Source organism: Antedon mediterranea, chromosome 1 (genome assembly GCF_964355755.1).
Source record: "Antedon mediterranea chromosome 1, ecAntMedi1.1, whole genome shotgun sequence".
NCBI classification, from domain to species: domain Eukaryota; kingdom Metazoa; phylum Echinodermata; class Crinoidea; order Comatulida; family Antedonidae; genus Antedon; species Antedon mediterranea.
Genome location: NC_092670.1, coordinates 20,404,849 through 20,432,249, shown reverse-complemented (window position 1 = coordinate 20,432,249; position 27,401 = coordinate 20,404,849). Strand labels below are relative to the sequence as shown.

At 35.3% G+C, this 27,401-nt stretch overlaps 1 long non-coding RNA gene across 2 annotated transcripts; it reads left to right on the top strand.

Moving 5' to 3' along the window:
- On the top strand, window positions 1-27,401 carry LOC140047787 (uncharacterized). Of its 2 annotated transcripts, none has more exons than XR_011844971.1 (3): window positions 1-60; window positions 26,112-26,249; window positions 26,359-27,401. It is a non-coding gene; the product is annotated as an uncharacterized lncRNA (long non-coding RNA). The 2 variants fall into 2 exon arrangements; XR_011844970.1 differs by lacking the exon at window positions 1-60 and adding an exon at window positions 19,925-21,027.

Genomic DNA, 27,401 nt, shown 5'->3' with positions numbered 1-27,401 from the left:
ATATCCTTCTATTCTTTAATCCATCATCTGAGAGCTAGCTATCACTTATGCCATCCTCTTGTAAGTTGTATAATTCATTTTGTACGGAAAATTCATTTAATTGATTGTACCGTTTGGTATACTATTATTCATATAAATAAATATCAATAATAAATATATAATTTTATTAATGAATGTTAGAGATATATTATAAATTAAAATAATTATGAATAGGGAAAGAAAGAAAGAGAGAGAAAGAAGAGCTCCCTCCTCGCCTAGGCTAGGCTGCCTCTACTCTACTCTCTATCCACACTCGATCCTCTCTCTCTCCGATCCAGCAGGCCGAGTGCAGTGGTGGTATCGTTAGTAGGCCTAGTAGTAGTAGAACTGTCTGAATCGTTGAATTTGGAGGTATCTGAGGAGGCGTACCTCTCTCTAGCTAGGCTAGCCTACTTAGACTTATACTAGCCTAGCTAGGGCCTAGTTACTCTAGCTAGGCTACTCTAGAGCTAGCTACTAGGCCTAGCCTACTACTAGACTCTAGGCTAGGCCTAGTAGTACTAGGAGTCTATGCCCTACAGGGTTAGGGTTAGGCGCTAGTCAGCTACTAGGCGTAGGCTAGGTTAGCCTAGCTTACTAATACTAGGCTAGTAAGGCTAGGCCCTAGCCTAGTTAGACCTGAATACAGGTCAATCCGTACCCAGGGCCATGCTATTAAACTCATACCCACCAACTCGTACCCAAATTTTGGCTTACCGTACTCGTACCCAAAATTTTGGCTCACCCGTACCCATCATTGGCTGACCCGTACCCAAGTTTAATGCTATTTAAAGTATATTTATATTACATTTAAACCCAGTTTTATTACATTGTTAGATACCAATCATATGTTCGATATTATAATGGCAAAAACTATTGACCTAAAAGTATAATATGTACAGACTCGTACGAAAAAGCCACAGCTTTCATCGTATTTGGTACGTCGTATTTGGTCAAGTTAATACTTGAGGGCGCTATTTTACATGGAAGATGTCAGTGGTCGGCTGTGCTGCATTCTATTTTTTTTTCATTTATGAATAGTTATTAATCTATTATTTTCTAAAAACAACTTTAATAAACAATGAAAATGACTTTAAGAACATCGATGTTCTACATCTTTCCTTCCAAGCTGGATGCATGGCTAAACTTATTATTATCATCAATAGCATTTAACTTGGGTGTGACTGATAGCAGATCACACTGATTCAATATGCTTAACAGTTTCAATGGTGTATTGGTTTAAGTTAAGGCCTAATAACATTTGTTAATATGATATTGTCATTATAATATTTAAAAAACAATTACAGAAAAGTACTGTCCGCCAACGACAAAAACAAAACAAATTTCAACAATCGTTCTTGAAGGCAATAATAGAACTTTGACTTTTGGGTGGACTATCCTAAGGTCGATCCTGGTAACAAGGGATTATTCTGCCCTTATGGCGTTACCATTCATAGTCTTTAAGGTATTCTGGCGTTTTTACAAGTCTGCCACTTCTTGTCTGTATGTTTGGGAGAAATTCTTTCTCTTGGTCATCTGTCATGTGTGCATTATGTTGAGTTGGTTCCATGTATGTGTTATCTTCAGGTTCGTTCATGGTTGATTCAGTTTCTGTTTTGGTGTTTGGTGGTTGTTCTTTTACCGCAAGCAAGTGCTGTCTGTTTCTTCGGATTGTTGTTTGTGGTAGCTGCACTTCACATGATCTTGGCTGTTCTAAGACTCGCTTAATTACTCCGATTTTTTGGTAGCCCTTTTTAGTCTGAACTCTTACCACTTGATTCTTTGTTAGCGGTTTCAACAACTTGGCAGTTTTGTCATGATATTGTTTTTGTTGCAGCCTCTTTTTTGAAAGTGCATTACTAACTCTTTTGGTTTGAAGGGCTCTAGGTTTCAATAGAGGTTTAGCTGTATACACAGTGCTTCTGGTTGTCCGTGACATAAGTCTTTGTGTTGGTGATTGGAGGTCATTGTCACGTGGCACGTTTCTCAGATTCAACAGGTTGAGATAGATATCAGAACCATCCTGTCTTGTTTTTTCTAGAAGAGCTTTTGCTTGCTTGACAGCATTTTCTGCAAGCCCATTGGATTTTGGATACTCCGGGCTTGAAGTTATATGTCTAATACCTCAATCTTCAACAAACTTTGCAAACTGGTGAGATGCATACTGTCTGCCATTGTCGGTTATTAACAAACTTGGTATTCCATGGGTGCTAAAGCTTCGCTTTAGTTTTAAAATCACACTTTCACTTCTCATATCATGCAGTGAGTTGAAATCAAACCATCCAGAATATGAGTCGACGATGACAACATAGTGTTTGTTGTTCCACTCAAACAGGTCAGATGCTACAATCTGCCAAGGAAGGTCTGGAATAGGGTGCAATTTCAGTGGTTCCTTTTGTTGATGTGGTTTTAGTGCATTGCATATTTTACAGTTCTCTACAAATTTGTGTATGTCACTCTGCATTGTGGGCCAGTAAACGATGGCCCTTGCACGCCTCGTTGTCGCTTCTACCCCAATATGTCCACCATGAAGGACTTTAACATATTCCTGTTGCAGTGATTTGGGAATCATGGCTTTGTGAGACTTCATTATAATGTTATCTTGAATTGTTAGTTCGTCTCTGTATGGAAAGAATTTCCGAATTTCGATCGGACAGTTCAATTGCCTAGTCGGCCACCCTTTCATAATAACGTTTTTAAGAAGCTGCATTTCTTCGTCTTTGATTGTAGCTGCTTTTAATTCGTCTTTTCGTCGCTCTGATATTTGTGATAGTGTCATTACCTCATATTCAAGATTGATGTGTTCTGTTGACTTGCAGGGTGCCCTTGACAGAGTGTCTGCCAGGTGTAATTCGGAACCTCTTTTGTAAACAAGTGTAAAATCGTAACGAAGAAGTTGCATCATCATCTTTTTAAGTCTTGCTGGGGCCTTGTGTAAAGGTTTTTTCATTATGGTTACAAGTGGCTGATGGTCTGTTTCGATGGTAACATGCTTTCCATAGATGTATTGGTGAAATTTTGTCGTAGCAAACACAATACTTTTAAGAAAAAGAAAAAAAAAAAAGAAAAAAAAAAAAAAAAAAAAGAGCTATTAAAATAGCTCTTTTTCGATTTGTGCATAGTTTTGTTCTGTGCTTGTCATTGTTCTTGAGGCAAAGGCAATTGGTTTTCGTTCTTGTAGGCAACCACAACCCAGTCCATACTTTGACGCATCACAAGTTAGTGTGATTTCTTTATTCACATCGTAAAATGCAAGGACTGGTGGGGAGATTAGCTTTTGCTTTAATCTTTCAAATGAGCTTTGATGATGTGGTTCCCATTTCCATATTACGTCCTGACGAAGCAGCTCTCGTAGTGGGGCTTTCATTTCACTGAAGTTGGTGTCTACAAACTTGGACAGATAGTTTAGCATTCCCAAAAACCTGCTCAGCTCGGTTTGGTTTTCAGGTGGTGGTATTTCAACAATTGCTTGGATTTTTGTCGGGTCTGGTTTGATTCCATCTTTAGTTATTAGGTGCCCAACGTAAGATACTTGGCTTGTTCTGAATCTGCATTTGGCCTTGTTCAGTTTTAGGTTTACTTCTTTGATTCTAGTTAAAACTTTGTCTAACTTCTCATTGTGATCCGCCATGTCAATTCCTCCTATTAGAAGGTCATCCACCATGGGTATCCTTCGAAGAGTGTCTCCATTGCCCTTTGGTATACTTCGCTTCCACTGTTTACTCCGTATGGTAGCTGTAAGTATTTGAATCTTCCTAGTGGAGTGTTAAAACACGTCGGGTTTGTTGATTCATCATCGAGTGGAATCTGCCAAAAGGAGTTTTTAGCATCGAGCACAGTAAAAACCTTACAGTTTGCAAGATTCATTGTCGCTTGTTCTATTGTACGCATGGAGTGGTGTGGCCTTTTTAAGGCTTTGTTTAGATCACGGGGATCGATACATAGTCTTATGTCATCAGTGTTTTTCTTTTTGGTTGTAACCATTGAAGAAACCCAATCGGTGGCTTCTTCTACTGGTGTTATGACACCAAGATCTGTCATTCTCTTAAGCTCGGTTTTTACTTTTTCTTCCATGGGTTTGGGTACACGCCTTGGTGGTCGAATGATTGGTGGTATATCTGAATCAATTTTCATTTTATATTTTAAAGGCAGTTTGCCTAATTTGCCATCAAACACTTCTGAAAACTTTGTAATCTCAGGAGCTTCAGCATCGGCTAGCTCGTGTACAATATCATCGTTGATAGTTATGAGGTTCAGTTTCAGAGAGTCGTCAAGTCCTAGAATGGGTGAGCAGTTTTCTTTCACTATGTAGAAGCTTGTGTTGTATGTTTTACCAGCGACAGTTATTGGTAGGTTTATTTGTCCCATTGTATGAATAATTGTACCACCGAAAGCTCTTAGGCTGGCACGCTTTGTGCTGTCAATTGCAGCTTCTTGTCCAATACCTTGTATCATGTGATGTGGTAAGACATTACACTTGGCACCTGTGTCTAACTTTAGAGTTGGAGGTTTGCTGCGTGTGGTGACGTTAACCTTGATATCATTTGCCTTATTGAGTAGGTCGATTTCAATTACTGGGTCAATTTGTTCCATTTCATAATCACACTCATCACTTTCAGGAAATTGGCTAATTTCTTGGACGTTTTTGTAACGCGAGTAGCTTGGACGCCTTCGCTCCTGTCGGACACTGTCGTCTGCATAGTGCCGATTTGCTGTTCTGCTTTGACATAATATAGCAAAATGACCTGTCCTGTCACATTTTCTGCACCTGGCACCAAATGCCGGGCAGTTTCTACGAGAGTGTGATTTTCCACAGCGAGTACAGTCTTTAATCCATGAGTTTGGACTAGGCCTAGTGGTACTACTAATATTGTTGGTGTACCTGAGATGGTCAACTTTTCTACTGAATTGGTCATAGCACTAGGAGTAAGCATTTCACTTGATTTGTCAGTGGCCTCGTGTATCTGGCAGATTTGTATAGCTTTTTCTAGTTTTAGGTCTTTTTCTCGGAGGAGGGCCTTTCTGACCCTATCGTTGTCTATCTACGACTATTCTATCTCTGATTAACTCATCTCGTAACTCACCAAATTCGCACGTGCCTGCTAATTTCTTGAGTGTGGTGACGTATGTTTGTATATATTCTCCACTACTCTTATTTGTTGTGTTAAACTTGTGCCTTTCAATGACAATGTTTCTCTGTGGTGCGCAATGTGCTTTGAATTTTTTCTTTACAATGTCAAGGTTTACCTTTGCTTCTTCGTTCTCAAAATCAAATGACCTGTAGCGTTCGATTGCCTCCTCGCCTGCTATATTTAGAAATATGAAGCACTTCTCCTTGTCATTTTTTGTACCGTGAGTGGCTGCTAGATACACCTCAAAATCTAGTTTGAATTTTCGCCAATTTTCGGCAACGTCTTTGACGCCCTATAAATGCGTGTTTTTTTTATAATAAAAGGTTAATCCCGGTCAGCAAAAACACGTAACACGAAATCTACGAGTAATTTGACCCCATAGCCCTGCATGCCTTACAGTACGTGTATATGATCCCCGATATGATCATTTCACTGAATTATTAATAAATACAATATATGGAAAACGATCATACGTCATTACTGGGTCGTCTCTTTGACGCCCTATAAATGCGTGTTTTTTTTTTATAATAAAAGGTTAATCCCGGTCAGCAAAAACATGTTACACGATATCTACGAGTAATTCTACCCCACATAGCCCTGCAGGCCTTACAGTACGTGTATAATTATGATCCCCAATATGATCATTTCACTGAATTATTAATAAATACAATATATGGAAAACGATCATACGTCATTACCGAGTCGTCTCTTTGACGCCCTATAAATGCGTAATAAATAATAAAAGGTTAATCCCGGTGTGCAAAAACACGTAACACAGGCTTTTTGCTTAAAAAATAATGCAACCAATTTTAAATTACCAATACAATAGAAATAATAATTATTTGATCGAATCTAATCAGGGAAGATAATGAGGTGATAAAAATTGATAAGTATAAAAATTATACGTTGTTGGTAGGCCTACTTTACCTGGGCTTAATTGAGAATTGTAATACTATACAACAGTTAAATTTTTTTATTAATTAATGTTCTCTTACGTAAATAAAGACACATCAAACATGCGTTTATAAAACTATAATACTATTAAATAAATGCCTAATTAAACGAAGTTTACAACAAATCAATGGTCATTTTTATTAGCACACATTTCACCGAGACCTGTAAAATAAAAAAACAATTTAAATATAAAAATATTCATACGGCAAAAGCATACCACTAGTTTTGCGCCGATCAACAAGTAATTATTCAAATTGGGTACGGGTAAGCCAAATAATGGGTACGAGTAAGCCAAATAATGGGTACGAGTAAGCCAAATACTTGGGTACGAGTAAGCCAAATATTTAGGTACGAGTTGGCATGGGTACGGGTTGGTTTGGGTACGGGTTAACCAAAGTGGGTACGAGTTGACCAATTATTTGGGTACGGGTTAGCCAAGTTGGGTACGAATTGGCATGGGTACGGGTTGGTTTGGGTACAGGTTAGCCAAAGTGGGTACGAGTTGACCAATTATTTGTGTACGGGTTAGCCAAGTTGGGTACGAGTTGGCATGGGTACGGGTTGGTTTGGGTACGGGTTAGCCAAAGTGGGTACGAGTTGACCAATTATTTGTGTACGGGTTAGCCCAGTTGGGTACGAGTTGGCATGGGTACGAGTTGGTTTGGGTACGGGTTAGCCAAAGTGGGTACGAGTTGGTTTGGGTACGGGTTGACCAGCACCCAATGACCAATTGTTGTCATATATGACAGCAGACAACTTCATGCGACATTGTAGCTTATATATCTCTTAAACAGAAATATGGGAGTAAATGTAAAGAACAGGTGAATTGGTAATTTTGGTCTTTCACTTTCATTCATGTCTGCCATTAATGCTCTGAAAGAACAAGTATTCATGTATTTTGTAAATGATAAGGTTCTAGTATATATTTATAAATGATCAGTACATTTTTATACATACAAGCCACCGTTTTATACAGTACTTTTAAAAATATTTATTAAATAGTGTTAATTACAATTAATGGTTTTGTTTTGTTGACTAAATATTTCATTGGATACTTCTCCGACAATTTTCTGACATATTATTCAAATTTTACATATTGTAATGGTTACATTGTATGATTAATTATCAACTTACAGCATGATTTCGTGTACAGTAGCTTTCTTATCTTACTAATCTCATGTGTGTGCTTGGTTGAGGAATGTTAATAGATACTCCATTTGCACTCAAACTATCTTCATTTACATTCTGAAAACATTACAAAGATACATAATATTGTGTTTTATTTTTTTGATTGAAATTCATGGATTGATAAGTACAGTACTGTAGTACAAGTAGTTTAATATAAATCAAAGTTACCATTGCCAGTAAAGCTTCAATAGACTGTAGAATTTTTATACCACAGTCATTATTGTCTCTGCTTTCATAAGTTATCTGAAAACAAACAGCATTGAATAATAATGAATACATATATAATAGGATATTGATTTAAAATACAAGAGGTAAATCAGTGTTTGAACAACCAACTTATTACAAGATAATTATATACTGTACATATATTGGTTAAACAGCTAATTTAATAGATCTACCTGTACATTCAGTTTGTTGAGTGGCCCAACCATTGCCACATTTCTTTAAAAATCTGTCAATGGTTTTATTTCCATTTCCATATCATCACTGTCACTGTCCATGATGAAGTAGTGTGTTCTGTGTTTATTTTAAAAAAATTTTTTACTACAGAACATTTGTTTTGATATATATGAAATAAGTATAAATCAAAGAGCTGCATAGGCAGGATATAGAAAAAAATCAAGATCAAATAAGTTAAAACTGCCTCAATATAGATTTATTCTTACGACATGTTTCGGGCATAGCCCATCATCAGGTGAAAAGAATTGTAACAAAGGATAACATAATATAAGTCACAAAATTACATAATAAAACAAATCAGCCAATCAAAGATGTTAACAAACAAAAGGCATAGTTATAAAGGCACGCCTCCAAAAGCTATGAAATAAGTAGTCAGGGTTGAAGTTTATGAAACTGTAAAAAGGCATTTCGTTAAAAAAATATCATTATATACAACAATAAATTCAGTAGAGAAAATATCACGTGATTGCGGGGCGCCCTCGCAATCATCTTTTGACAGCGTGAGCACCTCATCCTTTTCAACTCACGCTGTCAACAGATTACCACGCCAGTTTTTGGCTAAGTAAAATAATTTTAACTTTTACATTTACCAGTTCATTTTATCCTCATACACTTATAGGCTGTGTGTACTCACACAATATACTTTGACTGGAATTGATCTAACACCTTATCTTACCCCCATTTTGTTCGATTTTTCGTACTTTACTGTAATTATGTTGTCTGGTTGTGTCCTAGGCTCAACTCATTCGTTTCCGGTTTGAGCGAAAGCCTCGCTTTCCATCACGGCTTGGGTAATTCGTCCGACTCTATACTTGGTTCACATCGACCTTTGTCTGAATTCCGAATCAGCCATCACTATGATAATACTGTTCTTTGGGGGGTGCCCGGCCTAAAGATAAACGACCTAACTAATTTTGTAAATCAAGTGGCAACATTCAAACCAGATATTTTGATAATCGACCTCGGATCGAATGACCTAGTTAAAAAGTAAGGTCTGCTTTAATGCACGGAGCTTCTTATGCTAACTTATGCCAATAAATAACAACAATATTATTATCTGTTATTACTGCAGTCACTGTGGACAATCCGGAACCAGATTTTAGAGGAAAATAAATACATAATTAAACAGAATAAACAAAACAAAATGCCAGGCAATACACTGGTGACACCATTTATGCTTAATCAACATTATTTTCCCATTGTTTTACATTCAAAAGAAATAAATAATAACTTGTTGTTTTTCTTTCTTGATGCTACGCTAAACTGGCAAATATTTTGCACACATCGGCAGCTCTTCCTCAAACCCCCCTACCTTGTCAAAAACTTAAAGAGAAAATAATCTCCCACAAATTCATTGAGCTGCACAATCTTCTCGACTTCAACAGCGCAGCGGAAGCTTTGACGCTAACGTTCACTGGTACCTTTGAACTTGTGCCTAAGCCCAAATGCTGCTGCACCTTAAACGAATTTTATTTAAGTAAATACACGCAGGACATCTTTACTTATTTTAAGTATATTAAAGACCTCATGCGCAGTCATCCAAATTAATGGTACTTTTACGACTGACAATTTCGAATGGCTAGGGAGTACACACTTTGCTCTTGGTCATCGGTTCGAGCCGACTTCCTCTATAAACTAGACGCAACGAGCTCACCATAAACCTCTAACCCATCCAACCGTGGAGCGTCCACTCAGCTTCTGTATCTCCTACCATAACACTAACAGATTCACTAGATGTGTCCAGACAAACTGTCAGTATTGCCACTCGTTTTTCAGTGCTCGGGATCCCAATAATTCCCACTAGAATAAGCGCACTCCTATCTGGTTACAAACACCACGCTTACTTAACCCAATGTTTCGCTCATGGCTTCTACCTTACATGGGGCTGCTTTTACAGCAACTAAATCCCAAGCTATCATCAACAACCTTCCGGAAATTCCGTACCTGAAAAATGTCGTATCCTCCACAACCTCTCCTATCCCTACGACTCAAACGCTGTCAATTACAACATCCCTGGGTTTTGCATAACAGTTCATTATGAAACAATTTCCAACGCAATTGACATAATAGACAAATACAATCACCCGGCATTCATGGCTACCAGGACACCAGTGACGCATACAGACTAATACATTTACATCCCACTCAATACCACCTCACAGGTTTCACGTGGTTAGGCCAGTATTAACTACTTTTTTTTTCTCTTTCGTGGGGCCAACCCACTTTTACTTCATTCTTCATATTACACATTGTAGTTATATATAGAAATTGTATAAAATGTCATTAAAAAAATGTTTTAAATATAAATATATAAATAAAAAATAAATAAAATAATAATGAAACAATTAAAAATTAATACATGTAATTTTAAGAAATACATGTTAATAATTTTCTTTTTAAGTTACCCCATTTCTTTTTTGCCTTGTTTATGTTACAAGTATATTGATTCTGTATAAGATTTTTTAGCTCAAATCGGAACAAGTTCCAGACGACTTTTGATCTCATTTTTTAATGCTTTTCTAATGATTTAATAAAATTTGTTTTATAAATACAAAAAGTAAACAATGATAATAATTAATTGACATTTTCACTTTTTGTTCCAATAACAATGTCTAGCCAATCATGTACGGTTTCTTCAAGTGTATAGCATTTTAGAATCATGTTGTTGAATTTTGTCCATACTTTTTGGATACTTTTACATTTCAATAGCATGTGCTTGTCTGTCTCAATTTCGTTTTGGCAGTGTTCGCACATTTCTTCAGAGGATATTTTCCATATCTTCATTCGTTGTTTACATGCCAGAATCCGATGTAGCAGTTTAAAATTAAATTGTGCTACTTTTGTTACATGTTTCATGCTATAGACTTTTTTTAACCATATTTCATTCCACTTAAAGTTCACATTTCTAAATTCTGTTTCCCATTTTGATTGACAAAATGGTGTAATAGATATATTGTTGATAATGTGCTTATAATAAAATGAATTTTTATACTTTTTACAATATATTGTTTGTACTTCTTGTTTCTCTCTCTTTTTTATTGTTATAAATATTTTCTTCCAATTTGAGGGAATTGCATTTACAATCGTAAAATATTCAATTATTCCATTTTGTTGCTCTGAAAGGGTGGGTATCAATTCTGTCGGAGTCATTAATCTGTGATTAACTATTTGGTTATCCGCACTTGGCGGATAACCCCTTGTTATTGTCAGGATCTTTTTTATTTTTTTTCTCTTTTTTTTTCTATTTTCTTCTTTCTTTCCACGATTTTTGTTCGCAGCGTATCTCTAATTCTAGTCAACATAAGATTCTATAACTTTGTCATAAGATTGCCCTGTAGCTGTAGATGTGCAAGAAACTTTTTTTTATGAATTTGGAGTCGCGCAGCGTAAGTTACGTGCGATTTTATGAATTTCAATGATTGATCATAGATTGAAAACCAAAAGTCATTTTCTATTGAAACTTCGTGAAAATTTAAGTTATATCATGCGCAAACTTTCTATGGATTAAAAATGGCATGTTTGACATAAAGTTACGCGCGCACGCGCGTTTAAAATTTCAAATTGCGAAATATCCATTTCTAATCAACTTTCTACGCGTTTCAGGGCATTTTGAGCATTTCAAAAATTCCCAGGCGTGCGCATTTTTTTACGCGCGCGTGCGCACGTAGCGCAAAAACATCTTTTTTTTGCTTGATTTTTGTTTTTTCAGCCTTTTCTAGTAAATTTACAAACTTTCAATCAATTTCGACTTAAAATCACGTCATACGAGCACGTAGAATTGAACAATTTGCGCGCGTTTTTGAAGAAAAAGTTCAAAAATTTGTCAAAATTATGCCTTTTTTAAAACAGTCATAGATTGTAAACTACGAGGTGAACTTTTTTGAAATTACACATTCTGAAAGTTGATGAGTTGTAGATATCGAATCATGCATCGATATGGCTAACAGGACATAGTGACGTCATCGTATGGCCACTCGAATATAAAATATAGGATTTTTGTCTCTTTCGTCATAGCTCATCACATTTAATAGAGCGCATCTCCACTTATCCAAATTCCATTTCCCCCCATTTTTTTATATTGTCTATGCCAATCAATTATCTTTCGCATGATATACCGTTTTTAAAATTGTGATGACGTCATCATGTCCAAAAGCGTCAATAACTTGGGCCACTTATTTTCACATATTCTTCACTGTATGTAGTACGTATACAATATATAGTGTATACTGTGTATACTTAGGCGTGACGTAAAATAGAGAGCGCACTAACATTTTTTCAATGGCATAATGGTTTTCTCTGCGCAATATTCTAACGTATGACGTGCACGTGGCGTTTGCTCTGCGGATAACCTAACTCGTCCGTAGTGACGAGTTCAAATCTAGTATATCTTTTATTGTTTTATACCCTGCTTGTATCCAACTTTTAAAATATAATGTTTTTCCACTGCATTTTATAAAAGTGTTTTCCCACAAATGTTGTTTTTCAACTTCGTTTACATTTTGCAGATATGTAATACTTATATTGTTAAAATACACTAACACTTTTAACATTTCTTTATAAAATTCAGGCATACATTTCAGTTCTACATGACTTTCAAAATTGGGCTCACTAGTATTGACAGTATAATTAAATGGATACATATAATGTTTTGGTAAATATTTCCATTTACCTGGGTCAGGGCTTAACAATTTCTTAACCCAACTAAGTTTTAACGAACTAACCATTGTGCTAAGATGTACCTTAGACCACCTTCTAATATTGAATTTATAAGGGTTTTTCTTTTATTTTTTCTCTTTTATTATCCCACAAAAATCTATATAATACCTTTTCTACTTTTGGGAATACATATTTAGGCACATTTATGACACTAGCATTATATACAAGTTTGGAAATTGCAAATGTTTTTATAATAATTATTTTTCCAAAAAAATAGAGGTTTCTTTTTTGCCATAATTGTAATATCTGATCAAGTTTAGTGATTTTTTCATTCCAGTTCTTTTCTTCGCACCCTCTTTTATTGTAGCCGACATATATCCCTAAGAATTTAACTGGATTCTTCGTCCATGTTAGATTAAAAGGTGCTGTTTCATTATTTTTGCTGGAACCAATCCACATTCCTTTAGTTTTTTCTTTATTTAATTTTAATCCAGATATATTACAAAAAACCTCTATTTCTTTCAAAAAGTGTTTTAAACTAGTCTCGTCTTGTGTAAATAAGACGGTGTCATCTGCTAATTGACAAATTTTAACAGTAATTTCATTTACATTATCTATATTACATGGTAACATAATGCCTTTACATAGAGGATTATCTCTTATATTGTTAGCCATTATTTCAACAGCAAGTGTGAATAAAAGAGCAGACAGAGGACATCCTTGTCTTACTCCACTTTCCATCTGAAAACTTTCAGATAGCCATTTATTATTTGCTATAATACATTCTGTTTCTGTATATAACAAAGTAATCCATTTTGTAAATAACATTCCAAAGCCAAACTTTTGGAGGCATTTAAAAATAAAGTTTCTATCTAACGAATCGAAGGCCTTTGCAAAGTCTAGAAAAACTATTGCTCCTGGTAAGTTACATGTATTGGTCTGGAAAAGAACGTCTTCGACTAAACGTATGTTTTCTCCTCCAAATCGTCCGTTGATATAACCTTTTTGCTCGGAATCAATAATTGGGGCAATTACTTTTTGTATTCTACCCGATAGGGCATGGGCCATTATTTTATAATCTCCAGTTTGTTAGTAATTCTCTTTTTCCATTTTTAAATAATAATTTTATTATTCCCATTTTTTGTGTTTTAGGTAATTTACTTTTATTATAGCTATAAATTAAGGATGCACATAAAATTTCTTTTATATGATTCCAAAAAAACCTGTAAAATTCTACACTTAGTCCATCACACCCCAGACTTTTATTCAAGTGCATTTTATGAAGAGCACTTGTTAATTCATCTAAAGCTAGTAAACCTTCACATTGCATACTGTCATTTAATTAAAGTGTTTTGGATTTTGATTTTTCAAGATAGCTATATATTAACAGAAATATTTTTTTTGGAATATAAGTTTTTGTAAAAATTGACCTGTTCTCTTAAAATTTCATTAGTGTCGGTAGTGTACTTTCCATTAGTTTTTAATAGGGTAGTAATTTGTTTTCTTTTTCCATTATTTTTTTTCAAGGCCGAGAAAAAACTTTGGGATTTGGGCTCCTTGGGCCTCAGATGTGTATATTTCATCAAGTTGTTTTATTTTATTTTTTAATTGACAGTCAGTTTCTTGGCTGTAGGTTGAATCAAGTTTTTTTGTAAGTTCGCTAACTTCTTTTATCAACTTTTCTTTAGTATAATTTTTTTTTATTTTCTTTCTTGAACAATATTTACATGAGAACTCTTTTATTTTAACTTTTAAGTGTTCCCATAAGCTGTCAGGTTTCAAAGTTGTATTCATTTTTTTTTTGTCTTTTCAATTATGTGTATAACATTTAACGCATATATTTCATCATTCAAGACCTTACTGTTTAGTTTCCAGAATCCTGGACCTTTCTTTTTTTCATCATTTATTATTTTCAAAGATATAGCTTGATGATCAGAGAAGATACAAGGTCGAATATCTGTAGAAATGATGTCACCATTTTTATAAAGGGCGTTTGATATGCACCAAAAGTCTAACCTTCTGTACATATCCTTTCTTCTCCATGTAAATTGGGATTTATCTTTATGACTTTGTCTCCATATATCAATTAAATGTAACTTATTCATGCATTTTTTTAATGCTATTGGTGATTTATCGTAGCTATTCACGCTGTTTTTCTGATCTACCGTTTATCTAATATGCAATTCATGTCACCTCCTATTATTATGTATTCATTAGTTACATCACATAATGTGTTTATCTTATTTTCAAGTTTCTTAAAAAATATTGCTCTTTCTTGCAATTGTTTGGAGCATAAACATTTACGAGGTTAAAGGTGGTCTTATTATGAATAAAACATAGTATGAGAATTCTACCTTCCTCGGCAATATATTTACATGTTATGTTTTTTAAATCAAACCTTGTTTTAAACAGTATTGAAACGCCTCTACTGTTTGTTGTGCCGAAACTATGGTAGCTTTCGCCTTTCCACAACAAATCTATAGATTTTTTCTTTTTATCGAAATGCGTTTCCTGTAGGAATATTATGTCTGCATTTTGCTCTTCGCAATAGTTAAACACTTTTCTTTTTTTATAATTTTCTTGTATACCTCTTGCATTTAATGAGATTAAATGTAGGGCATTATTTTTTGGTTTTCTATTCACTTTAAAATTTTTTTTTTGGATAATAAATTTTATTTTATTACAAAACAGTTTTACGAATGCTTAATCTGACAATTATAAGTGAGTTATATCTATAGTAACTCACACAATTGATTTATGATGACTTGCTGCTACCTCGTCGTTTTTTTTTCTTTTTTGGTTTTTTTGCCGCACTTGAAGATGAATTTGGTTTCTGTTCACTTTGTTGGGCGGGAACCGTTGAATCCTCTTTTTCTTGCTCTTGTTCTTGTATATTGTCCTTTTGCTCGGGGTGACTTTGTGGCACGATGAACGAGGTAATTTTGCTTTGAACGTTGTTGCTGCTACTAGTAAGTCTGACGGGCCATGCATTTCATCTCTCTCGGTTGATTCTTTGTCTTCTTCACTTTCTTCTACGATTGATTTGTTGGTGATACCATCACTCATTTTGTGTTGTTGTTCGAATCATCTTTTTCTTTTACTATTTTATCAAACATTTCCTGAATGAAACGTTCACCTGCGGATGGAAAGAAAAGAGGGTCGTCATGCTTAGGTGTAGATACTGATGAATCAGACATTGGTGTGGTATTGTTTGCTTTTGTGGGTTGAATGTTATTGTTGTTTTCGTTTGGTCGTATTTCATGTGCAAGATCGATGGCCAGTATTACTACGATAAAACGCTTCCCCAAGGCGGCGGATCTTAGTGTCAAATATTCAATAAGTTTTCTGACGGAGTGAAATATATCCTTACAAAAAAGTTACAACAGCCCAATAACGTGAAAATATTAGACGACATCCTCGTCATTGAAGACACACACCAACTGTGTGCGAACTCCTTGAAGATATCCAAGGCGCTTGCTGACCGCGTTGGCATACCTCTAGCACCGCACAAAACAATTTCACCCACCACCACCATTTCTTTCCTTGGTATTGAACATCTGAGAAAATAAAATTACGTTACTCCCTTTGAAGTTCAAAACTTCCTCACACACTTCACTCAACTACATTGAGAGCCCTCCAATCTCTTATTGAAAAGCTACAATTTGCCACCTGCGTTATACCCTCTGGACTGGCGTTCCTAAGAAGGCTTTATGCCCTACCGGCCGGTCTAACTAATCCCTTTCAACAATTCTGCTTTCTGACTCAACAAAGGAGGATCTCCAAATTTGGGCCGACATTTTTAGACAATGGCGTTACCATTTTTTCTTACCCCTACAAAAACTGACTTGCAGCGTTTACACTTCTACTCTGATGCCTAAAAAAAACCACAAAAAAATGCATTTGGTGCGACCTTCAAAAAGTTCTGGATTCAATGTTCAACATTTTGGTTCTCGAAATTTACCCATCTATGTCATGCTTTCGATTTTGCAAATCAACTAGCCAACACCCATGTAGTTTTCCACTGTGATAACCTAGCTGACGTATATGTGCTTAAAAAAAAAAATCGTCATCAAACGAAAAGGTCATGAGAGTGGTTTGCGCTATCATCCGTTTGTTACTACATGAGCAACATTCATTTTACAGCCAGGCACATCCCTGGTAAGCAAAACAGGATTTGTGACGCTCAGACCATGCTAAAGGAACACAGTATGAACCGCATACCTCTAAAAATACCAAAGCACTTACAACCAATCAACTTCGAACCCCTAAACAACTCAAGCTCACACGAGAGATAATGTGGAATTTACTAAGCAAAGGAATGCTAGTATCTATAAAAGGAAATGGCACCATTTTAACCAATTTAGGAAATCACTAAGCCTTCCACTACCAGCGACTCCACAGACAATTGTTCTCTACGTAAGTAAGCTGACTAAAAATGCACTGGCGATTTCCACGATTCGAAACTACCTTAGCGCAGTGTCATTCGTGCACAGGGCATCATTTATGGAAGACCCTAACACAAATTCAGCAGTCAGCATTTTATGCAGAGGAGTAGCGAAAACAAAAAAAAGAACTCTTTATCTAAACCGATCTGCCGATCACCTCCGATACCAACGCTAATTGGACATAAGCGAGGCAGCATGAAATCCAAATACGAATCCATTCTCTACAGGGCCTTGTTCATAATCTGTTACTTTGCATGCCTCAGAGCCAGCTAAGCAGTAGTCTACAAGGCCGCAGAACACACACTAATTCTAACTGATTTCAAACACTCTAAGCGTTCCTCACCTCCTTTCGTCTTGCACCAACAACCCGGAAGCCCAATATACCCAGTGAAAGCATTGCAACGCTACGTCAAGATGCGACCACTGAGGGCAGACCTGTTCTTCTTGCTTGAAAATGGAACACCAGTGAATAGGAAAATGTTTTCCTCGACGCTTAAACAATTAGCTCGCCATGCTAGTCTGGAACATACACAGTTTGACACTCATTCTTTCAGAATAGGTCGTTCTACAGACTTTCACCAACTTGGACAATCTCACCAAGACATTATGACTTTTGGAAAATGGTCGAGTAGCGCTTTCAAGCTGAACATCAGACCAATCCACATAACTTTGTCAAATACAGCGTTGTAAACATGGGTGCTGGCTGGTTGGTATACTCTTAAGCATGACTGGGTCTTAAGCGTCAAGCTTAAACAAAGTTTGATACTTATTTTTACAGTTTATCGTTTTACTTATTTTATTTGTGTTTTCTTTCGGTGACAGCGTAGATTGCACCGCCAATTATAATCATATGTTCAATCGGAGTCTACAATCCAGGTAGACTAACGTAGGTTGTTTCTATATTTTTAGTGTCAACATAATTGCACCGTTTATAAAACTCAATTCTCAAACGCGTTCTGGAGTCAACACATGTTGCTCCGGGAAGAATAATGTAGATTGTTTCTATAGGTTTTTCGGTGTCAACATCTGGGTGCACTGCCTACCTAATTAAAATGTTTAAACACGACTGGAGTCAACACATGTTGCTCTGTTTTTTCGATGTCAATATTTGGTTGCTCCACCTATCAAACGCTAATGGTCAAGCGCGTACTTGAGTCAACACATGTTGCTCCAGGTAGACTATGTAGATGGTTTTTATACGTTTTGGGTGTCAACATACGTTTCACCATCATGCTTCTCTGTTTCGATTTGATCTGAATGGCCTGTCGTCGGTTCTACCTGCACTTAATTTGGGCTGCTTTGTTGGCCCCTTCATTGCCAACTGTGTTGGCCCTTTCAGAGCATCCCAATGTTCCTTTTGTGTCAAAGTAAAAGTTTACTTTACCTTGTTTTTTCCAACAGAAAACAAACTGCTACCCAATGCCATTCAAACCTAGGGTTAAAAAAAGGTACAATTGGTACTTTATTTTTTCACAAAATGTCGGTCAGTCAGTTATTCTCGTCCACTGAGAAAGTACTGTAGGTTTACCATTAATTATCAACGCTATGTTCCATGTGTAAAACATTCTAAAACTAATACTGTACCTCAGTCTTGTTGGGAATATCAATAATTCTTTGTCAACCACCTCTATTCCGCCATTAAGGTGTGAATTAATATATTTTTTGTTACGTTTCCGGCCTAAATCTGCCACAGCCTTCTGGGCATCTATAGAGCTGAATATGAATACTCTTGAGTTCATCTCCTGTTGGAGGCATCTACAAAAAGTGTTGATGTAATTTGTTTAGGTATAAGTACTGATGTATATTTGCATAGTCTTACAGTATGTACAAAGTAAAACAAAGAATATATATCGCAAGTTCCTTCCAACAGTAATGTTTACGTCGGGATGTATATAACTATAAAAAACCACATGATGCTAACATATTAAATGCCATTTGGATATTCAGTTGTTCATTTTATAAAATTTATTTAGTAAAAAAATTTAGAATAGGCAGTTAGCATCCACTACTGGGTGTGTTGTTGACGTGTTTTCAAAAAGGATAGTTTAAAAATATTTCAATATTTAACTTGTTTCTGGTAGAAAAAATAAATATTAACTAGGCTTGAACTTGTCACTTTGATGAGTTAGTTATCCGCACCACAAACGCCATGCGAATTACGTTAAGCCTGTTTTATAAAATGCGCACAGAAAAAAAGATTTATATGCTATTATGATCTGAATCACAAGAACATTGTTGTCAGTGTGCTAATTTGTCATTTTTTCAGTGCTTATTTTATTTTGTATCTCCATTGAGATCCAGCCACTGGATTCAAATAAAAAATCATACAAATAATGAATGTTTATGAGTGTGATGGCATAAATAATTTCATGAGGTGAAAGATGGTGATTTTTTCATCTTTTACCGAATAAAATTATTTGTACCGTAGCACAAATATTTAAAAAATCTATTTACAATGTAAATCTAGATTCTTGACATTTCATTAATAACATTGAATGAAAAGCCTAGCCTACATTAGATTCAGATGGAAATGTAGGGATAGGCTGGGATACCTAATTTGGTTTTTATTATAACATCTAAAGAAGGAATTTACCTACAAACAATGTCAACCGGAGATCACCAGTTCTTTTTTTTTTACTTTTTATCATGTGACCTAAATCCATCAATCCAATCAAATGACAGAAATCTATTTAGGTGTTAAATAAATATAAATAAATAAATATGAATACCTGACATAAAAATCAACAATTGCGCTTGAAATTCCACAATTTACGTTTGTTGATGCAACATCGGACATTAGTGTAGAGACTGTTTTATCCTTCATTTCCCCGCCTCGTTTGTATTTTGGCCATTGTAGAACACTATAATTTATAATTTAAAAGAAAAAAAATGTTGTTACTAATTTACTGTAATACTGAATAATATAAAGTAGTTTATTAAAAAAAAAGAATTCTTTTGTACAGTATAATACAAAACTTAATAAATAATATATAATAATAATTATTATTATTAATGTTTCTATTTTATTCATGTTGTTATGGGGTGCATGTGGTTGAGATTTATTGCATGCATTGCCTCTTGAGATATAATTTAAGAATTAAATTTACCATACCAAATAACGTCGTCTTTATTTGCTGTGCCACAGCAAATAAACTTTACATCTCCTGAGAAAATCGATGCATTTACACCCGCACATTCTGTATGTTGCCAGCTTTGGCAAGATGAACAGCAAATCATATCATCACTATCTCCCCTACTTATGCACATCCCAAGCTTATTTCCAACACAGTGGTTAATGGCTTTGGTGCATTTTTTGATCTTGTTTTCCTTTCTGAAAATGTGACAATAATGTAATGCTTGTGAAATATAAACAAAATGTATCATGGTTAGGACATCTGCATACCAAGCAGAAGGGGTAGGGTTGGAGTCTTGGTTCGGCGACTTTTTAAGAACATTTTAATTCTAAACCGCCCGGTGATATACTGAAATTTAATTATTTTGAAATTTTAAAGAGGAGAAAATCTGTGAGAATGAGAAAAACCCGGAACATCAAATAAGTTCATTATTGAAATAATAATAATAGCAACTTGAGATTTGCATTAATGGGACTTTGTGGTTCATTGATGTAGATTCCTCACTAGCCTTGCAAAAAAATATAGCAATATTGTCTAACTGATGCTCATGACAACATGGCGTTGATGTAATAAACGATTCGTCTGTGTTCATTTCGAAATGAGTACTTATTTTTCGGTTAATTGCCATGGCCGAGAATTGAATCTGTAGAAGGCCTAGAAAATAACCAAAATTAATAAAATTATTAAAATGATCACCTATAATTTGTCAAAGTGATGAATTAAATTCTAGTTTATTTATTTTTTTTTATCGATTAAAAAAGTCATGGCTCTTCTGTCATTTTACCTGGGTACGAACATTTTCTTGATGTCTGCATTATCTCAGCCTTGACTGCGTAGTTTAGCAAGTCAAAGGCTGACGGATTGTCTTTTGGTCTCTTTGAAAGCAACTCTGCTGATGACAAGCAGTCACAGATGTACGTTTGTGCGAAACCAACATCATAATTTTGACCATCATGTGGCATCATTGACAGAAGCTGTAATGAAACCAGTACACAGTTATGTGCTTGTAACATGAAATAAATATAGCAGAATATATAAAAGGTAGGTTAATTACTATACACTTACTTGATCAATAATGTGTTGGTAATGATCAACACTTGAAACTACAGCTTTGAAAAAATGTTGATGACCATACATTAGCTTGGAAAGGGAATGGAAAAGGCAATCTCCGTTTCCGTTAACATCTACTGCTAAACATCGGATACCATTTAAAAAAAATTTTCTTGTCAGGAATCTGTGTGAAAGTTTTAACAATTTACTAATTCATTCCATGTTATATGTGGTTTAATCACAATTATCAACGATTAATTGATTTATTACTGTCCTCAGTTACAGGTAATTCATTAATGTGAAAAATGAAATGGAATTCTTTTCGAAAGAAAACATCTTTTATAATTGGATAAGTTTCACTACAGGAACTTTCAATTAGTTGGCAAATATAGATCACTGTTATACAATGACATGTAAAAACAAATGTTTTTCAAACCGTTCCATTGGTGTTATCAATTTTTGGTTTGAAGTTCTCTTGGTACTTATCAGTCTTCAATATGTCAAATAGTTGTGGCAGAATACTACTAACAGAATTGACTTCATCTTCAAAGTCTTCTCGGCAACTTTTTGAGGCCAGATTTTTTAAAATTCTTGTTGCCATCTAAATATACAAAATCACTGTGGTTATTTATAATTATAGCATGGAGAAATAAGTTGCCGGGAATTGCCAATTTGCCGACAAAATTCATGCTGGTGATCAATATATGTTATAGGTTGTATAGTACATGTTTTATTACATTTAGTAGTGGAGTTCACTAGTTAGAAAAATATAGTAATTAGACATAGACATGATTATAACTACAGTACTATCTTATATATTTACACAATCAAAATTGTACCCACAAGTTGTATCAAACAATTTGAAAAAAAAAATCAACCGCTGCCGAATACAACAATAATGGTTAACTTTTAAAAATAAAACGCGCGGATTTCGCATACAGCACAAATGCAATACAATAACAAAAACCTGTATGCTTTATGTGACATATTGAACAACTCTTTAGTTTAATTTAATCTTGCGTGGTCGCATCTCTGCAAAAGTTTGTATAGCGTGGTCAAAGCTGATAGATTTTGCGATTTTTCTCTCTATTGATAGAATAGCTAGTACAGAAAGCCGGTCCTGTCCCATAGTAGATCGCCTGTAATCTTTGATGATCTTTAGCTTTGAAAAGCTCCGTTCCGTCTCTTCCGAAGTAGAGGGTATTGTACAAAATATTGCATAAATTGGGCATTACAATCCGTAGAGTCGACTGGAACAAGTACTTAAACATATCTTGTGCCGATGCATTTTGTGGTATTTCGGTTGTAGGTGCATTCACAATATATTGTTTCCATGCATCATACTCGGATCTTACTGCTGGATCGATATCTGGGTGTGGACCAGATCCATAAACTTTGGAGAGGTCTTCCAGCTCCTTGGTGACTGTTTCATTGTCTCTCTTTTTCATTAGAGATGGCGTCAATAGAACACTGAATGCCTTTAGAATGTCACGATTTGCTGCAAACCGTTCCTTAATTTGCATCCGACACATGTCTATGCAGCCATAAATACATTAGCTTTAAAGGACTCTTCAGGTGTGAGTACATCATCTCCTGCCAGTTCACCGCTTTGTTGCTTTCGTCGTCTTTGACGATGTTGTTTGAACTCCGTTGGAATTTCGCACTTTGATGCAAGTTTCTTTGCGTTGCTCATTAATGTCTTGTAATATTCGTCGCTTCTCTTATCTGCCAGTGCTTTTTCAGCATCGTCTATTAGTTGTAATGCTGTATCTATTGCAATTCCTCGCTCTTGCAATGCAGAAGCCACACGAATTGTCTCAAGGATGTCTTTGAGAACTGTAAAAGCTGCAATGAAGTCAAACGTAGACACACTTTCCAAAAGACCAATTGCATTCAACACAATTTTGCTGTCATGTTCCTCTTCTGCAATTTCCTCCAAAGCGTCTAACAATGCTGGTAGAGTTTTTTCAATTGTCCTTAGGGAGTCGCAGTGACTAGCCCACCTGGTTTCTGAAAGTCTTTTCAGGGATGATGGATGCTGTATGTTTCGCTCTTTTTGACATCTGACAAAGATAGAATCTCGTTTTGGACTAGCTTCGATAAATACATACAGTCGTTCTACTATCCCGAAAAAGTTCTTGCACAGGATATTGGATTTGAAAGCAGCTACAAGGACTAGATTAAGGCAGTGATTGCTGCAATGTACATACAAAGCTTTACGATTTTCATTCAAGACTTTGGTTTTCAAGCCATTATACCTGCCTGACATGTTACTAGCTCCATCATACCCCTGACCTCTTAGCTTCTTGATACCAAGTCCCCATGTCTTTAACGTCTCACATAGACATTTGAATAACGCTTCAGCAGTCGTAGATTCGACATTTTGGAACTTGAGAAACGACTCGTATGTTTCTCCTTCAAGGGCATACCTAAGAACAAACGAGACTTGCTCAACACGGGCACAGTCGGAAGTTTCATCCATGATTATGCTGTAACAGTCGGCCTTAATTATACGATCTATGATGTGCTTCCGTACAGTAGTTGACAGTGCTGCAATGAAGTCATTCTGTATTATAGGAGAAAAGTATCGCTCATTTATTTTCGCTTCCTTCACGTGATTTTGCAGTACAGGGTCGTATTTCGCTAGTAATTCAACTAATTCAAGAAAGTTCCCTCTGTTTAATGATTCTTCGCTTTCGTCATGTCCGCGGAAAGGCAGATTTTGCTTTGCCAGGAAAAAAACAATCTAGTGAGAATTGCACGGTTTTGCTCAATTTCCTTTGTTTCTGCAACTTGGCTTGTTCATCTAGTTGTTCAGAAATGTTTCCTTTGGCTACAAAATCTTCCAAGCAATGGCAGCTGCAAGATGAGGCTTTGAGTGTTCGTGCTTTGCAATTTTTTCTAATCCCTTCTTCCAATTGGACACACCATCTGTTGTCCAATTATCTGCCTCACTACTCAATTTGGTTCCTCCAAACACAGAGCATGCAAAACAAAACATAGCATCCTTTGCTGGAGAGTATTCTAGCCAATCTCTGGTGACATTTCCTGATGGTAGTTGACGCGTGTACCATGTATTCTGGAAGGAACGCATTCTATTATGTTGTTTTTTCGTTCGATAAGTAGGAAGCTTATATTTTTATTTTTATTTTTATTTTATTTTATTTCATACTCATCCAACAGCGAGTAACCCGCCAATTAAAGGATGGATAAACTATTTAATAATTTCACAAGACAAACATATACACAAGATGCTCTACATAAACAAAGACTTATTATTGAGTCTTTGGGAGTGGAGTTGTAAATTGTCATGAGAAAAAACCCTGACATATGACAGGACTTGAACCCAGGACCCTTAGATTGGTAGCCAAGCATCATAACCACCAAGCCACAGCTCCACTCCAATTATTAATGCAGACCCATGTGACACATTTGCAGCTTTGATGTTTCTGTTTTATATCCTAAATTGGTCCAATGTGCAGGATCATTAGGTTGCATTTCTGTCCAATTAATTGAACTTTGTACACTTTCCGCTACTGGTACATCAGGCTGTGAAGACTGGGATTCAGCTAGCTTAGACATATCAATAGACATGTCTTCAGGTTTAATTGTGTCAGATTCAGAAGATGATGAAAGCTGCATGCTTTCTTGTGTACTCTCACTGCCGAGCTCATGTTCAACATGCCCAGAATATTGCGAAGTTCTGGCTTCTGCAACATAAAACACAAACTGACAACAAGGAAGGGGTGTCTTTTCAATAATTATGTTAAATAATGATAAACTTCAACTTGGTTATCTTTATTGTACGAGTTTAATAGCAAATAAATATCAACTTGACAAATATGTACCATAAAATTATGTAGCCTTATTGTACACTATACACTAAATAAATCACGTGCTGAGAATTATAAAGTTCTAACTTTAAGTTTAAGGGTATTTCTGAAATAGTAGTTTCATAAGCTTTAAGAGATAATATATAATTTATTTAGGTTTTCAAAACTTATTATAAAAAGAAATGAATTGTACGAAGGAGCGTTTACAAATCCTTTTTTTTTTTGGTTTACCTTCTGTAGCTGTATCTACTGTTGTAATGACAGCAGTTTCTTTAAATTCGACTCCTGGAAGTATTGCTGGCTCGGCCGGTTGGCGGGGGATTGTGGGCGAAGCATTCGCACTTGCTGCCGACGGCGTAGTTGAGGCTGAACTTTTTGGGCGATTTCTAGCTGCTAATTCGAACGGCGATTTAGGTGCATTTGCTACCTTATATTCGATAAATTTCTTTTTCTTGATGTAATTCATTTGGTACTTTCGGTTATGTATAGTACGATAATCATCGTCAAACACGGCGTTGCAAACACAACATTGTAACTTTGTTCGCATACGTTTTCTACTTGGTTTTTCCATCTTGGCAATACTGGTATCCGGGACTTTCGACTAGTATACAGTGATGTTGCAATAACAGAGTGAGATCAGTATTAAGATGTCACGTCACGTTATCTTCCCCAAAATCCGAAAGCTCTTTGAAATACACGTAAACACTTGACCGCAATTTTACAGACCGTGGGAAAATGGTTTGAAAGTTGTAATTTTATTTAAATTTAAATTTCATGATGGCTATCAAATATACTTTTTGAGAAACGGGTATGTAAATATCAACAATTTTTCTGCAGTTTATTCTTATTTGCCTAACTTAATTTTTTTTCCGGCACCTTTGTTTTGCCGACGGACTGCGATGTGCCGACGGATTCAAAATCCGGGCACCCCGCCCCCCCCACTGGATACGCCACTGCTTCTGAACCTGTACAAATTGAGGACAGGTTTAAATCAATTGTAATTGGAATCTATTTGGAAATTAAGCTAAGTTAGCTTAATTTCCAAATAGATTCCAATTACACCTTACAAAATTGTTCTATACCACTTTACCTTTTCAAGTTTCATTGGACTAGCTTTTTGCGGCTCATTTTGTTCAAGAATCTGTGTGATACAAGAGTAAGTTTTAAAAATGTACTCATTCTTTCCATATGTATGTGTTAAATTATCAAGACTAATTGATTTAACCCTGTCCTCAATTACAGGTTCAGAAGAACAGAAGAAAATGAAACACAATTATTTTTTACAGCAAAGTCTTTTATAATTGAAGATGTTTTTACCTTTTCATCGGTAATCTGTTTGCTACTTGGCTCCTTTTGTTCAAGAATCTGTGTGATACAAGAGTAAGTTTTAAAAATGTACTCATTCTTTCCATATTGTATGTGGTTTAATAAACATTTTTATTTGTTAAATTATCAAGACTAATTGATTTAACCCTTTCCTCAATTACAGGTTCAGAAGAACATAAGAAAAAGGAACACAATTATTTTTTACAGCAAAGTCTTTTATAATTGAAGATGTTTTTACCTTTTCATCAGTAACTTGCTGATTGTGTAAAAAATAGCAGCAATTACAGCAATTCTTTTTTGGAATAATATTTTCCATCTGAAAAAGTAATAATAGGCCTAGTAATACAATACAGTTGTGTATATCAGTGACATACTGTAGGTTTTAAAATTTAAAAAAATAAAAATTAATTAACATTAAAACAAACGATAAACTTGAAATGCCACCTTAAAGCACCTACCTTCCACAGGTTGATTTGGTGAGCCAAAGGGGATTCCTTGTGGCCACCACCTGGGCGTATTTGTCACCTTATACACTCCATGTCGTCGGTGCAGATCTAAAACATAAAAATAACGTTTTGTTTTATTTTATTACATAATATGTAAATATACATATAAAATGAAAATATGGTTTAGTTAATTTTGTTGTAGTTTTTTACTTATAAAGTATTGATAATTGTGTACCTTGATTTGGCCCGCACACCATCCTACTAACCAGAACTTAAAGTTCACTTGCTAGTAGTTTGTGGGTAGATTTTTTTTAAATCTTCCTGTACTTCTTCTTGTTCTTCTACTGTTGGTGGGAGTGATGATGCTTCTGAAAAATAAGGTTTATCCAAAGCATAATTTGTCTGAAAATGAAAAAATATTTATGACAGACGTTTTAGAAAAAAATGCATTAGCCTGTGAATAGTAATTGTATGGCATTCAAATTTGTATGCTACTCTATATGTATTCAGTTTTGACACAAATTCAATTTTTTATATCTTTATTTTTCTTGTTTATACTTTTAAATGTTTGAGGTGCACTTATGGAAAGCCAATTTTATGGTGTTTAGCACTCATAGCAATCCTCAGGGTGCTGCATCATTGTCATGTAATATATGTTGCTGTTTATGTATGAAAATTGAATTACAATAAAAATAAAATATAAAAATGAATTATGAATATTGCTTTAACATTTATAGAAATATACAGATATTAAATGAAA